At 45.2% G+C, this 15,325-nt stretch overlaps 2 long non-coding RNA genes across 2 annotated transcripts; both read right to left on the bottom strand.

Moving 5' to 3' along the window:
- Positions 1–857: 857 nt before the first annotated feature.
- On the bottom strand, positions 858–1,628 carry LOC139609549 (uncharacterized). The gene is made up of 2 exons (XR_011685252.1): positions 1,161–1,628; positions 858–1,076 (listed from the first exon to the last, which is right to left on the bottom strand). It is a non-coding gene; the product is annotated as an uncharacterized lncRNA (long non-coding RNA).
- Positions 1,629–6,510: 4,882 nt separating this feature from the next.
- On the bottom strand, positions 6,511–7,869 carry LOC139609550 (uncharacterized). The gene is made up of 2 exons (XR_011685253.1): positions 7,402–7,869; positions 6,511–7,317 (listed from the first exon to the last, which is right to left on the bottom strand). It is a non-coding gene; the product is annotated as an uncharacterized lncRNA (long non-coding RNA).
- Positions 7,870–15,325: the final 7,456 nt, after the last annotated feature.

The following is a 15,325-nucleotide window of genomic DNA, read 5'->3' as shown; positions in this document are numbered from 1 at the left end:
CTCAAAGGAAACAGTCAAAATGTCTAACAAAGGATTGGCAATTGTGGCTAGCTTGATAGCTCACAGGGATAGAGTTCTACTCTGTTGTTTGAGGTTACGGGATCAAATCCCACAGGTGGATGTGACTTTTAAACTTCATGGGACAGCGCTCAAAGGAAGCAGTCAAAAGTTCTAACAAAGTCCGAGTAACTATGACTAGCTTGATAACTCAGAGGGATAGAGTTCTACCTTGTTGTTGGCGAGCCTGGGTTCAAATCCCACACAAAGACGTAACTCTTAAACTTCACACTTTTAAAGTCCCCCACACCCAGAGAGTAGCTTCAAATACAAACCGAAAACTTCTCCGTTCAGGGAGGAACTTGTGGTGTAATGGTTAAGTTCTTCCCCACAATGTGGTTGCATGGGCGACAACCCCGTAGTCCCCGGTTCGATGCCAGCTCGTGTCCAAATGACAAAAACCCAATTGGGCAGTAGGGAGTGGATGAGGGGGCCGTGTCCCCTACCCCCCCAACCCCGTAGTCCCCGGTTCGATGCCAGCTCGTGTCCAAATGACAAAAACCCAATTGGGCAGTAGGGAGTGGATGAGGGGGCCGTGTCCCCTCCCCCCCCCAACCCAGTAGTCCCCGGTTCGATGCCAGCTCGTGTCCAAATGACAAAAGCGCAGTGGGTGAGGGGGCCGTGTCCTCCCCCCCCGTAGTCCCCGGTTCGATGCCAGCTCGTGTCCAAATGACAAAAACCCAATGGGGCAGTAGGGAAAGGGGGCCGTGTCCCCTCCCTGAGGTTTGGAGAGATGAAAGCTGAGGGTTATATTACACAAAACAATATTAACCTTCCAGTTGTTTTAATAAAACATATATAGCAAAGTTATGCAGCCCCTCCACTGCAATTGGACTCCCTACTCCCCAATTGGGTTTTTGTCATTTGGACACGAGCTGGCATCGAACCGGGGACTACGGGGGTTGGGGGGGGACACGACCCCCTCTCCCAACTGCGCAATTGCGTTTTTGTCATTTGGACACGAGCTGGCATCGAACCGGGGACTACGGGGTTGGGGGGGGGAGGGGACACGGCCCCCTCTCCCACTCCCTACTGCGCAATTGCGTTTTTGTCATTTGGACACGAGCTGGCATCGAACCGGGGACTACGGGGGTAGGGGACACGGCCCCCTCACTCACTCCTTACTGCCCAATTGGGTTTTTGTCATTTGGACACGAGCTGGCATCGAACCGGGGACTACGGGGTTGTCGCCCATGCAACCACATTGTGGGGAGGAACTTAACCATTATACCACAAGTTCCTCCCTGAATGGAGAAGTTTTCGGTTTGTATTTGAAGCTACTCTCTGGGTGTGGGGACTTTAAAAGTGTGAAGTTTAAGAGTTACATCTTTGTGTGGGATTTGAACCCAGGCTCTCCAACAACAGGGTAGAACTCTATCTCTCTGAGCTATCAAGCTAGTCATAGTTACTCAGACTTTGTTAGAACTTTTGACTGTTTCCTTTGAGCGCTGTCCCATGAAGTTTAAAAGTCACATTCACCTGTGGGATTTGAACCCAAGACCTCCAACAACAGGGTAGAGGTTTGAACCACTGAGCTATCAAGCAAGGTATATTTCCCAAGACTTTGTTAAAACTTTTGACTCTTTCCTTTGAGCGCTGTCCCATGAAGTTTAAAAACTGCATCCCTCTGTGGGATTCGATCCAACAACCTTCAACAACAGGGTGGAGATCTACCCCTCTGAGCTATCAAGCTAGCCCTAGTTGCCAACAGTTTGTTAGACCATTTGACTCTTTCCTTTGAGTGCTGTCCCATGAAGTTTAAAAGTTGCATCTCAGTATTGGAGCAAACCAGCCGACAGGTTACTTCCAACGTTCTGAAATAGCCCTCAAACACCCTGAGCTATGGAACTAGTTAAAATGAACAATTAAAAAGTCTTTTTTTCTTTTTAAATGTTTCCAGTTTTGGACATCAAAAGTGGATGGGCTACCCAAGACTTGAACCAACAAGCTCCACCTATCCAGCATAACACTCTACCACTCTGAGCCACTGAGGTGAACACATCAATCCAACCTTTTGAAAGGTTTCAAGTCTGTCCTTGGGTGTTAGATGTCAAAAGTAATACAAATAAGCAAGACTTAAACTCATTACCTTTGATTTTCTGGAATAGCCCACTGACACCATAAGCCACTGGTGTTGGTACGCTGCAAGAGTCTCTGCTCTACTTAAAAACTAATGGAGAATCAAACCCACAACCTCAAAACTCCAGAGCATAGCACTAACCCTGTGAGCCACCACATCAGTTCCTTGGAGTACACTTCTTTGAGCAATCCGAAGACTACCCTCTGGGTTGTGGCCTTCAAAAAGGATTGAGTCAGATGGGGTTTGAACCCTTGCCTTCCAATTACCCTGTGAGGCACTTAACCCCTTGAGCCACCAGGGCTGGTGCTTTTGCAAAAAAATTTGGGTATTTGATTGAACCAACAGCCTCAAGCTCTCAGGCGGTGTTATCTGACCATTTTCTGTTAACATTTGAGTTTTCAGTCATGGACTACACAGCATCTGGGGAAAAAATCCATTACAGCAGGTGTCTGTCTGTCAATACCGTTCGCAAATTCAAAGAAAGGATCTCATCAGTACTTAGCCCACTGCCATGTATCAATGCAGTAGGGAACAGCTCTCTTAACTTCATATCCACACAGGTTGATGAGCTTGTTGACAGTACTGCAGCCTCACTGCGTGCAACTCTAGATACTGTGGCCCCTCTGATGAAGAAGGTAGTGAGTCAGAAAAGGCTAACTCCATGGTACAACTCAGAAACACGAGCTTTAAAGCAAAATTCAAGGAAACTACAAAGAAGGTGGCGTTCTACTAACCTGGAAGAATCTCGAAAGGCTTGGAAAGACAGCCTATTGGCGTATAAAAAAAAGCCAGAACATCCTATTATTCATCATTGATAGAAGAAAACAAGAACAATCCCAGGTTTCTGTTCAGCACTGTAGCCAGGCTAAAAAGCCTACTCTTGATCCTGATCTTTTAGCCAGTTATAGACCTATATCCAACCTCCCCTTTATTTCCAAAATCCTTGAGAAGGTTGTTGCAAACCAGTTATGTGATGATTTGCACAGAAATGGTTTGTTTGAAGATTTTCACTCAGGTTTCAGAGTCCATCATAGCACAGAAACAGCTCTGGTTAAGGTTACCAATGATCTCCTCATAGCCTCAGACAATGGACTTGTCTCTATACTTGTCCTGCTAGATCTTAGTGCTGCATTTGACACCATCGATCATAAGATTCTATTACAGAGACTACAGCATATGGTCAGCATCAAAGGAACCGCACTAAGCTGGTTTAAGTCATATCTGTCAGATAGACTCCAGTTTGTTCATGTTAATAATGACTCCTCTGTCATCACAAAAGTCATGTTAGTAAAGCTTATAGTGAGGGCTGGCTCGGGTATGTCCTGACCCATCCCTTAGTTATGCTGCTATAGAGCTAGACTGCTGGGGGATTCCCATGATTCACTGGGCGCTCTCTCTCTCTCTCTCGATGACTTCATGCCATTAACTTTGTATTTTTTTTTCTCTCCCGTAGTTTGTGCTTCTCCTCTCTCTCTCTCTCTCTCTCTCTCTCTCTCTCTGTCCTCATTCTGCAGGTATCTCTGCCTCTGGAGCAGCAGGATCCAGGTCCACCACTACTCATCTTTACTATTAACCACTCTTACCTGTCATTATTATTGATAACACCATTACCTAAACAGCTGTTCCTGGTCTTTCTCTCTCTCTCTTCTCTCCTCCCCCCACCCCCTCTTTTTATCTTCTCCTTAACCCAACCGCTCAAGGCAGACCCCCCCCCCACCCTGAGCCCGGTTCTGTTGGAGGTTTCTCCCTGTTAAAAGGGACTTTTTCCTCCGCCCTGTCACCGAGTGCTTGCTCTTTGTGGGAACTGTTCGGTTTTTCTCTTTAACAAAGTAAGGTCTTGACCTGACCCTGTAAAGTGCCTTGAGATAATGTATATTATGATTTGGCGCTATACAAATAAAATTGAATTGAATTGAATTCAACACAGGTGCTGCACCAGTCCAGTGCCTGGAGGGGACTGGAGACGTTCTACAGACCAACGGAGAAGACGCCGTTCCAGTGTTTAGGCTCCCATGTAAGATACAAAATATTTGAAATAATTAGTTGTTGCTTAAAGTCAAAGATACCAAAATCTTCTGTCAGAAACAGTTTAGAAGCAGAGAGAGTGCTCGGCTGCTGATGTTCTCTTGGTACCAGCTTGTGTCTAACAATAGTTAGACTCACTCAGACTCAACAAAGCTTTTCAATCTGGTCTTTCTCTGTGTGTGTGTGTGTGTGTGTGTGTGTGTGTGTGTGTGTGCGCGTGCGTGTGTGCGCTTGTGTATGCTCCACCCCAACTCCTCAGGAGCGAAAAGTCCAACAAATTTTTGTCAGTGGTGTAACACTCTGGAAGATATACAACATATACTCATGCATTGTAGGAAATATTATTTACAGAGGGAGAGACCAAGAAACACAACTTGAGGCAGGGCAGGCATGGAGTCTAAAATCATCATCCAGCACAGGACACAATTTCAGGGAAATCACAAGGGGATTGCTAGCTTTTATAATACAGGCCGCATTAGGGAATAGGGTGTAACCATCATCATCATCATTATTAGTATTAGGAATAATATATTTTGGATATTTTTATTCTTTTTCTTTAGGATTCACTTGATCTAAAGCCATGACACTACACATTCTGACACACTGGGTGGCGATATCCACCTTTTCACATACACTGAGCCGCCAACAAACACACAGAAGAACAACAACTCCTCAGGTGTGCTGATTGTACACTGATGACCCTTTAAATACATTTAAATTAAATACTCATTATCTATTTTCCAAAGCCACAGGGAGCCACAACAGAGGGATGAAAGAGCCACATGCGGCTCTGGAGCCGCGGGTTGCCGACCCCTGACCTAGTAGATCTGATGATGCAAATTCAATTTTTTAAAGGTTTAGTGAGTGAGTGAGTGTGTGAGTCTAACTGTTGTAGATACAAGCTGGTACCAAGAGAACATCAGCAACTTAGAGCTCTCCCTGCTTCTAAACTGTTTCTGACAGAAGATTTTGGTATCTTTGACTTTAAGCAACAACCAATTATTTCAAATATTTTGTATCTTAACACACAGGAACGGCGTCTTTTCTGTAGGTCTGTAGAACGTCTCTGGTCCCCTCCAGGCACTGGACTGGTGCAGCACCTGTGTTAACGCTGCCTGAGAGCTTGAGGATGTTGGGTCAATCAAATGGCCAAATTTTTTTGCAAAAATTCCAATCCTGGTGGCTCAAGGGGTTAAGTGCCTCACAGGGTAATTGAAGGGCAAGGGTTCAAATCCCATCGGACTCGAAGAAGCAGTGTCCAAAGGAGTGACATGGTGGCTCACAGGGTTAGTGCTGAGTTTTCAGGTTGTGGGTTCCATTCTAAGTTACATTTTAAGTAGAGCAAGTAGAGAAAAAGACTCAAAACCTTACAATGACACTTTCACGGTGTACCAACACCAGTGGTTTATGGTGTTAGTGGGCTACTCTGGAAACTCAAAGATTGTAAGTTCAAATCTTCCTTATTCTTTTTACTTTTGGCATCCAACACCCAAGGACAGACTTGATATATTTAACAAAGAATGCATCATTGTGTTAACCCCAGTGGCTCAGAGTTGTAGTGTGTTCCACTGCAGAGTGAGGGGTTGTTGGTTCAAGTCTTGGTTAATCCAACTCCATCATTTTTTGATGTCAAAAACTGGAAACCTTTTAAAAAAAGACTTTTTATTTCTTCATTTGAACTAGTTCCAGAGCTCAGAGTGTTTGGGGGCTATTTTAGAACATTGGAAGTAACCTGTTGGCTGGTTTGCTCCAATACCTAGATGATAGAAAATGTCAAAGATCATTTTTTTTCTCATGTCTAACTTGGTAGCTCAAGGAGCTAGAATGCTCTTCTCTAGATTTTAAGGTTGGAGGTTCAAATCCCCCAGGCAGGAATGCAACTTTTAAACTTCATGGAACAGCGCTCAAAGGAAACAGTCAAAATGTCTAACAAAGGATTGGCAATTGTGGCTAGCTTGATAGCTCACAGGGATAGAGTTCTACTCTGTTGTTTGAGGTTACGGGATCAAATCCCACAGGTGGATGTGACTTTTAAACTTCATGGGACAGCGCTCAAAGGAAGCAGTCAAAAGTTCTAACAAAGTCCGAGTAACTATGACTAGCTTGATAACTCAGAGGGATAGAGTTCTACCTTGTTGTTGGCGAGCCTGGGTTCAAATCCCACACAAAGACGTAACTCTTAAACGTCACACTTTTAAAGTCCCCCACACCCAGAGAGTAGCTTCAAATACAAACCGAAAACTTCTCCGTTCAGGGAGGAACTTGTGGTGTAATGGTTAAGTTCTTCCCCACAATGTGGTTGCATGGGCGACAACCCCGTAGTCCCCGGTTCGATGCCAGCTCGTGTCCAAATGACAAAAACCCAATTGGGCAGTAGGGAGTGGATGAGGGGGCCGTGTCCCCTCCCCCCCCAACCCCGTAGTCCCCGGTTCGATGCCAGCTCGTGTCCAAATGACAAAAACCCAATTGGGCAGTAGGGAGTGGATGAGGGGGCCGTGTCCCCTCCCCCCCCAACCCAGTAGTCCCCGGTTCGATGCCAGCTCGTGTCCAAATGACAAAAGCGCAGTGGGTGAGGGGGCCGTGTCCTCCCCCCCGTAGTCCCCGGTTCGATGCCAGCTCGTGTCCAAATGACAAAAACCCAATTGGGCAGTAGGGAGTGGATGAGGGGGCCGTGTCCCCTACCCCCCCAACCCCGTAGTCCCCGGTTCGATGCCAGCTCGTGTCCAAATGACAAAAGCGCAGTGGGTGAGGGGGCCGTGTCCTCCCCCCCCGTAGTCCCCGGTTCGATGCCAGCTCGTGTCCAAATGACAAAAACCCAATGGGGCAGTAGGGAAAGGGGGCCGTGTCCCCTCCCTGAGGTTTGGAGAGATGAAAGCTGAGGGTTATATTACACAAAACAATATTAACCTTCCAGTTGTTTTAATAAAACATATATAGCAAAGTTATGCAGCCCCTCCACTGCAATTGGACTCCCTACTCCCCAATTGGGTTTTTGTCATTTGGACACGAGCTGGCATCGAACCGGGGACTACGGGGGTTGGGGGGGGACACGACCCCCTCTCCCAACTGCGCAATTGCATTTTTGTCATTTGGACACGAGCTGGCATCGAACCGGGGACTACGGGGTTGGGGGGGGGGAGGGGACACGGCCCCCTCTCCCACTCCCTACTGCGCAATTGCGTTTTTGTCATTTGGACACGAGCTGGCATCGAACCGGGGACTACGGGGGTAGGGGACACGGCCCCCTCACTCACTCCTTACTGCCCAATTGGGTTTTTGTCATTTGGACACGAGCTGGCATCGAACCGGGGACTACGGGGTTGTCGCCCATGCAACCACATTGTGGGGAGGAACTTAACCATTATACCACAAGTTCCTCCCTGAATGGAGAAGTTTTCGGTTTGTATTTGAAGCTACTCTCTGGGTGTGGGGACTTTAAAAGTGTGAAGTTTAAGAGTTACATCTTTGTGTGGGATTTGAACCCAGGCTCTCCAACAACAGGGTAGAACTCTATCTCTCTGAGCTATCAAGCTAGTCATAGTTACTCAGACTTTGTTAGAACTTTTGACTGTTTCCTTTGAGCGCTGTCCCATGAAGTTTAAAAGTCACATTCACCTGTGGGATTTGAACCCAAGACCTCCAACAACAGGGTAGAGGTTTGAACCACTGAGCTATCAAGCAAGGTATATTTCCCAAGACTTTGTTAAAACTTTTGACTCTTTCCTTTGAGCGCTGTCCCATGAAGTTTAAAAACTGCATCCCTCTGTGGGATTCGATCCAACAACCTTCAACAACAGGGTGGAGATCTACCCCTCTGAGCTATCAAGCTAGCCCTAGTTGCCAACAGTTTGTTAGACCATTTGACTCTTTCCTTTGAGTGCTGTCCCATGAAGTTTAAAAGTTGCATCTCAGTATTGGAGCAAACCAGCCGACAGGTTACTTCCAACGTTCTGAAATAGCCCTCAAACACCCTGAGCTATGGAACTAGTTAAAATGAACAATTAAAAAGTCTTTTTTTCTTTTTAAATGTTTCCAGTTTTGGACATCAAAAGTGGATGGGCTACCCAAGACTTGAACCAACAAGCTCCACCTATCCAGCATAACACTCTACCACTCTGAGCCACTGAGGTGAACACATCAATCCAACCTTTTGAAAGGTTTCAAGTCTGTCCTTGGGTGTTAGATGTCAAAAGTAATACAAATAAGCAAGACTTAAACTCATTACCTTTGATTTTCTGGAATAGCCCACTGACACCATAAGCCACTGGTGTTGGTACGCTGCAAGAGTCTCTGCTCTACTTAAAAACTAATGGAGAATCAAACCCACAACCTCAAAACTCCAGAGCATAGCACTAACCCTGTGAGCCACCACATCAGTTCCTTGGAGTACACTTCTTTGAGCAATCCGAAGACTACCCTCTGGGTTGTGGCCTTCAAAAAGGATTGAGTCAGATGGGGTTTGAACCCTTGCCTTCCAATTACCCTGTGAGGCACTTAACCCCTTGAGCCACCAGGGCTGGTGCTTTTGCAAAAAAATTTGGGTATTTGATTGAACCAACAGCCTCAAGCTCTCAGGCGGTGTTATCTGACCATTTTCTGTTAACATTTGAGTTTTCAGTCATGGACTACACAGCATCTGGGGAAAAAATCCATTACAGCAGGTGTCTGTCTGTCAATACCGTTCGCAAATTCAAAGAAAGGATCTCATCAGTACTTAGCCCACTGCCATGTATCAATGCAGTAGGGAACAGCTCTCTTAACTTCATATCCACACAGGTTGATGAGCTTGTTGACAGTACTGCAGCCTCACTGCGTGCAACTCTAGATACTGTGGCCCCTCTGATGAAGAAGGTAGTGAGTCAGAAAAGGCTAGCTCCATGGTACAACTCAGAAACACGAGCTTTAAAGCAAAATTCAAGGAAACTACAAAGAAGGTGGCGTTCTACTAACCTGGAAGAATCTCGAAAGGCTTGGAAAGACAGCCTATTGGCGTATAAAAAAAAGCCAGAACATCCTATTATTCATCATTGATAGAAGAAAACAAGAACAATCCCAGGTTTCTGTTCAGCACTGTAGCCAGGCTAAAAAGCCTACTCTTGATCCTGATCTTTTAGCCAGTTATAGACCTATATCCAACCTCCCCTTTATTTCCAAAATCCTTGAGAAGGTTGTTGCAAACCAGTTATGTGATGATTTGCACAGAAATGGTTTGTTTGAAGATTTTCACTCAGGTTTCAGAGTCCATCATAGCACAGAAACAGCTCTGGTTAAGGTTACCAATGATCTCCTCATAGCCTCAGACAATGGACTTGTCTCTATACTTGTCCTGCTAGATCTTAGTGCTGCATTTGACACCATCGATCATAAGATTCTATTACAGAGACTACAGCATATGGTCAGCATCAAAGGAACCGCACTAAGCTGGTTTAAGTCATATCTGTCAGATAGACTCCAGTTTGTTCATGTTAATAATGACTCCTCTGTCATCACAAAAGTCATGTTAGTAAAGCTTATAGTGAGGGCTGGCTCGGGTATGTCCTGACCCATCCCTTAGTTATGCTGCTATAGAGCTAGACTGCTGGGGGATTCCCATGATTCACTGGGCGCTCTCTCTCTCTCTCTCGATGACTTCATGCCATTAACTTTGTATTTTTTTTTCTCTCCCGTAGTTTGTGCTTCTCCTCTCTCTCTCTCTCTCTCTCTCTCTCTCTCTCTGTCCTCATTCTGCAGGTATCTCTGCCTCTGAAGCAGCAGGATCCAGGTCCACCACTACTCATCTTTACTATTAACCACTCTTACCTGTCATTATTATTGATAACACCATTACCTAAACAGCTGTTCCTGGTCTTTCTCTCTCTCTCTTCTCTCCTCCCCCCACCCCCTCTTTTTATCTTCTCCTTAACCCAACCGCTCAAGGCAGACCCCCCCCCCACCCTGAGCCCGGTTCTGTTGGAGGTTTCTCCCTGTTAAAAGGGACTTTTTCCTCCGCCCTGTCACCGAGTGCTTGCTCTTTGTGGGAACTGTTCGGTTTTTCTCTTTAACAAAGTAAGGTCTTGACCTGACCCTGTAAAGTGCCTTGAGATAATGTATATTATGATTTGGCGCTATACAAATAAAATTGAATTGAATTGAATTCAACACAGGTGCTGCACCAGTCCAGTGCCTGGAGGGGACTGGAGACGTTCTACAGACCAACGGAGAAGACGCCGTTCCAGTGTTTAGGCTCCCATGTAAGATACAAAATATTTGAAATAATTAGTTGTTGCTTAAAGTCAAAGATACCAAAATCTTCTGTCAGAAACAGTTTAGAAGCAGAGAGAGTGCTCGGCTGCTGATGTTCTCTTGGTACCAGCTTGTGTCTAACAATAGTTAGACTCACTCAGACTCAACAAAGCTTTTCAATCTGGTCTTTCTCTGTGTGTGTGTGTGTGTGTGTGTGTGTGTGTGTGTGTGTGTGCGCGTGCGTGTGTGCGCTTGTGTATGCTCCACCCCAACTCCTCAGGAGCGAAAAGTCCAACAAATTTTTGTCAGTGGTGTAACACTCTGGAAGATATACAACATATACTCATGCATTGTAGGAAATATTATTTACAGAGGGAGAGACCAAGAAACACAACTTGAGGCAGGGCAGGCATGGAGTCTAAAATCATCATCCAGCACAGGACACAATTTCAGGGAAATCACAAGGGGATTGCTAGCTTTTATAATACAGGCCGCATTAGGGAATAGGGTGTAACCATCATCATCATCATTATTAGTATTAGGAATAATATATTTTGGATATTTTTATTCTTTTTCTTTAGGATTCACTTGATCTAAAGCCATGACACTACACATTCTGACACACTGGGTGGCGATATCCACCTTTTCACATACACTGAGCCGCCAACAAACACACAGAAGAACAACAACTCCTCAGGTGTGCTGATTGTACACTGATGACCCTTTAAATACATTTAAATTAAATACTCATTATCTATTTTCCAAAGCCACAGGGAGCCACAACAGAGGGATGAAAGAGCCACATGCGGCTCTGGAGCCGCGGGTTGCCGACCCCTGACCTAGTAGATCTGATGATGCAAATTCAATTTTTTAAAGGTTTAGTGAGTGAGTGAGTGTGTGAGTCTAACTGTTGTAGATACAAGCTGGTACCAAGAGAACATCAGCAACTTAGAGCTCTCCCTGCTTCTAAACTGTTTCTGACAGAAGATTTTGGTATCTTTGACTTTAAGCAACAACCAATTATTTCAAATATTTTGTATCTTAACACACAGGAACGGCGTCTTTTCTGTAGGTCTGTAGAACGTCTCTGGTCCCCTCCAGGCACTGGACTGGTGCAGCACCTGTGTTAACGCTGCCTGAGAGCTTGAGGATGTTGGGTCAATCAAATGGCCAAATTTTTTTGCAAAAATTCCAATCCTGGTGGCTCAAGGGGTTAAGTGCCTCACAGGGTAATTGAAGGGCAAGGGTTCAAATCCCATCGGACTCGAAGAAGCAGTGTCCAAAGGAGTGACATGGTGGCTCACAGGGTTAGTGCTGAGTTTTCAGGTTGTGGGTTCCATTCTAAGTTACATTTTAAGTAGAGCAAGTAGAGAAAAAGACTCAAAACCTTACAATGACACTTTCACGGTGTACCAACACCAGTGGTTTATGGTGTTAGTGGGCTACTCTGGAAACTCAAAGATTGTAAGTTCAAATCTTCCTTATTCTTTTTACTTTTGGCATCCAACACCCAAGGACAGACTTGATATATTTAACAAAGAATGCATCATTGTGTTAACCCCAGTGGCTCAGAGTTGTAGTGTGTTCCACTGCAGAGTGAGGGGTTGTTGGTTCAAGTCTTGGTTAATCCAACTCCATCATTTTTTGATGTCAAAAACTGGAAACCTTTTAAAAAAAGACTTTTTATTTCTTCATTTGAACTAGTTCCAGAGCTCAGAGTGTTTGGGGGCTATTTTAGAACATTGGAAGTAACCTGTTGGCTGGTTTGCTCCAATACCTAGATGATAGAAAATGTCAAAGATCATTTTTTTTCTCATGTCTAACTTGGTAGCTCAAGGAGCTAGAATGCTCTTCTCTAGATTTTAAGGTTGGAGGTTCAAATCCCCCAGGCAGGAATGCAACTTTTAAACTTCATGGAACAGCGCTCAAAGGAAACAGTCAAAATGTCTAACAAAGGATTGGCAATTGTGGCTAGCTTGATAGCTCACAGGGATAGAGTTCTACTCTGTTGTTTGAGGTTACGGGATCAAATCCCACAGGTGGATGTGACTTTTAAACTTCATGGGACAGCGCTCAAAGGAAGCAGTCAAAAGTTCTAACAAAGTCCGAGTAACTATGACTAGCTTGATAACTCAGAGGGATAGAGTTCTACCTTGTTGTTGGCGAGCCTGGGTTCAAATCCCACACAAAGACGTAACTCTTAAACGTCACACTTTTAAAGTCCCCCACACCCAGAGAGTAGCTTCAAATACAAACCGAAAACTTCTCCGTTCAGGGAGGAACTTGTGGTGTAATGGTTAAGTTCTTCCCCACAATGTGGTTGCATGGGCGACAACCCCGTAGTCCCCGGTTCGATGCCAGCTCGTGTCCAAATGACAAAAACCCAATTGGGCAGTAGGGAGTGGATGAGGGGGCCGTGTCCCCTCCCCCCCCAACCCCGTAGTCCCCGGTTCGATGCCAGCTCGTGTCCAAATGACAAAAACCCAATTGGGCAGTAGGGAGTGGATGAGGGGGCCGTGTCCCCTCCCCCCCCAACCCAGTAGTCCCCGGTTCGATGCCAGCTCGTGTCCAAATGACAAAAGCGCAGTGGGTGAGGGGGCCGTGTCCTCCCCCCCCGTAGTCCCCGGTTCGATGCCAGCTCGTGTCCAAATGACAAAAACCCAATGGGGCAGTAGGGAAAGGGGGCCGTGTCCCCTCCCTGAGGTTTGGAGAGATGAAAGCTGAGGGTTATATTACACAAAACAATATTAACCTTCCAGTTGTTTTAATAAAACATATATAGCAAAGTTATGCAGCCCCTCCACTGCAATTGGACTCCCTACTCCCCAATTGGGTTTTTGTCATTTGGACACGAGCTGGCATCGAACCGGGGACTACGGGGTTGGGGGGGGGGACACGGCCCCCTCTCCCAACTGCGCAATTGCGTTTTTGTCATTTGGACACAAGCTGGCATCGAACCGGGGACTACGGGGTTGGGGGGGGGAGGGGACACGGCCCCCTCTTCCACTCCCTACTGCGCAATTGCGTTTTTGTCATTTGGACACGAGCTGGCATCGAACCGGGGACTACGGGGGGAGGGGACACGGCCCCCTCACTCACTCCTTACTGCCCAATTGGGTTTTTGTCATTTGGACACGAGCTGGCATCGAACCGGGGACTACGGGGTTGTCGCCCATGCAACCACATTGTGGGGAGGAACTTAACCATTATACCACAAGTTCCTCCCTGAATGGAGAAGTTTTCGGTTTGTATTTGAAGCTACTCTCTGGGTGTGGGGACTTTAAAAGTGTGAAGTTTAAGAGTTACATCTTTGTGTGGGATTTGAACCCAGGCTCTCCAACAACAGGGTAGAACTCTATCTCTCTCAGCTATCAAGCTAGTCATAGTTACTCAGACTTTGTTAGAACTTTTGACTGTTTCCTTTGAGCGCTGTCCCATGAAGTTTAAAAGTCACATTCACCTGTGGGATTTGAACCCAAGACCTCCAACAACAGGGTAGAGGTTTGAACCACTGAGCTATCAAGCAAGGCATATTTCCCAAGACTTTGTTAAAACTTTTGACTCTTTCCTTTGAGCGCTGTCCCATGAAGTTTAAAAACTGCATCCCTCTGTGGGATTCGATCCAACAACCTTTAACAGCAGGGTGGAGATCTACCCCTCTGAGATATCAAGCAAGCCATAGTTGCAAAGACTTTGTAAGACCTTTTGACTGTTTCCTTTGAGTGCTGTTCCATGAAGTTTAAAAGTCACATCCACCTGTGGGATTTGATGCCATAACCTCAAACAACAGGGAAGAACGCTATCAAGCTAGCCACAATTGCCAATACTTTGTTAGACATTTTGTCTGTTTCCTTTGAGTGCTGTTCCATGAAGTTTAAAAGTTACAGTCCTCCCTGTGGGATTTGAACCAAGGACCTCTAACAACAGGGTAGCGCTCTATTCCTCTGAGATATCAAGCTAGTCATATTTACTCAGCCTTTGTTAGACCTTTTGACTATTTCCTTTGAGCGCTGTCCCATGAAGTTTAAAAGTTGCATTTCTGTGTGAGATTTGATCCCATAACATCAAATAACAAGATGGAGATCTATCCCTCTGAGCTATCAAGCTGGGCACAATTGCCAATACTTTGTTAGACATTTTGACTCTTTCCTTTGCTGTTCCATGAAATTTAAAAGTTGCATTCCTCCCTGGGGGATCTGAACCTCCAACCTTAAAATCTAGAAAAGAGCATTCTAGCTCCTCGAGCTACCAAATTAGATATGAGAAAAATTGATCTTTGACATTTTCTGTCATCTAGGTATTGGAGCAAACCAGCCAACAGGTTACTTCCAATGTTCTAAAATAGCCCCCAAACACTCTGAGCTCTGGAACTAGTTCAAATTAAGAAATAAAAAGTCTTTTTTAAAAGGTTTCCAGTTTTGGACATCAAAAAATGATGTAGATGGATTATCCAAGACTTGAACCAACAACCCCTCACTCAAATTCTTGTTCTGAGACTGACACTGGCTCATTGGTATTGGATGACATTTGGGTTCTGAACAAGCCAGTGAATTAAAAATAAATATGACATTAGATCACATCACATCATGATGTAAGGTACCTTCTCCTAAAGTTTCAGGTTAGTGTTGTATCCTCAGGCAACTCGATGGATTTTGACAGACTGAAAAGATCTCAGAAATAAATTTCCAACCTGTTACCACACTGGGTGACAGAGGACAACCATTTTCAGAAGCTCAGTCGGGAAAAATATAAGAATTCTGTAATATAAGCCTCAGATTCTAAGCTCAAATGTTTGGATAAACTCAGAATTTATATCAATAATATTGTGGGGATTTTTGAATTGAAGATAGTGCTGGAACCAGCAGCTCGGTCCTCTCTGCTCCATATTCAACCATTTTTCTTTCTGTTCAGTTTCTTTTCAGTTTCTTGTCAAAGCATCAC

Source organism: Trachinotus anak, unplaced genomic scaffold (genome assembly GCF_046630095.1).
Source record: "Trachinotus anak isolate AG129_WGS33_773 ecotype Australia unplaced genomic scaffold, CSIRO_AGI_Tana_v1 ptg000026l, whole genome shotgun sequence".
Taxonomy (NCBI): domain Eukaryota; kingdom Metazoa; phylum Chordata; class Actinopteri; order Carangiformes; family Carangidae; genus Trachinotus; species Trachinotus anak.
This window is presented reverse-complemented; position numbering and strand designations above follow the sequence as displayed.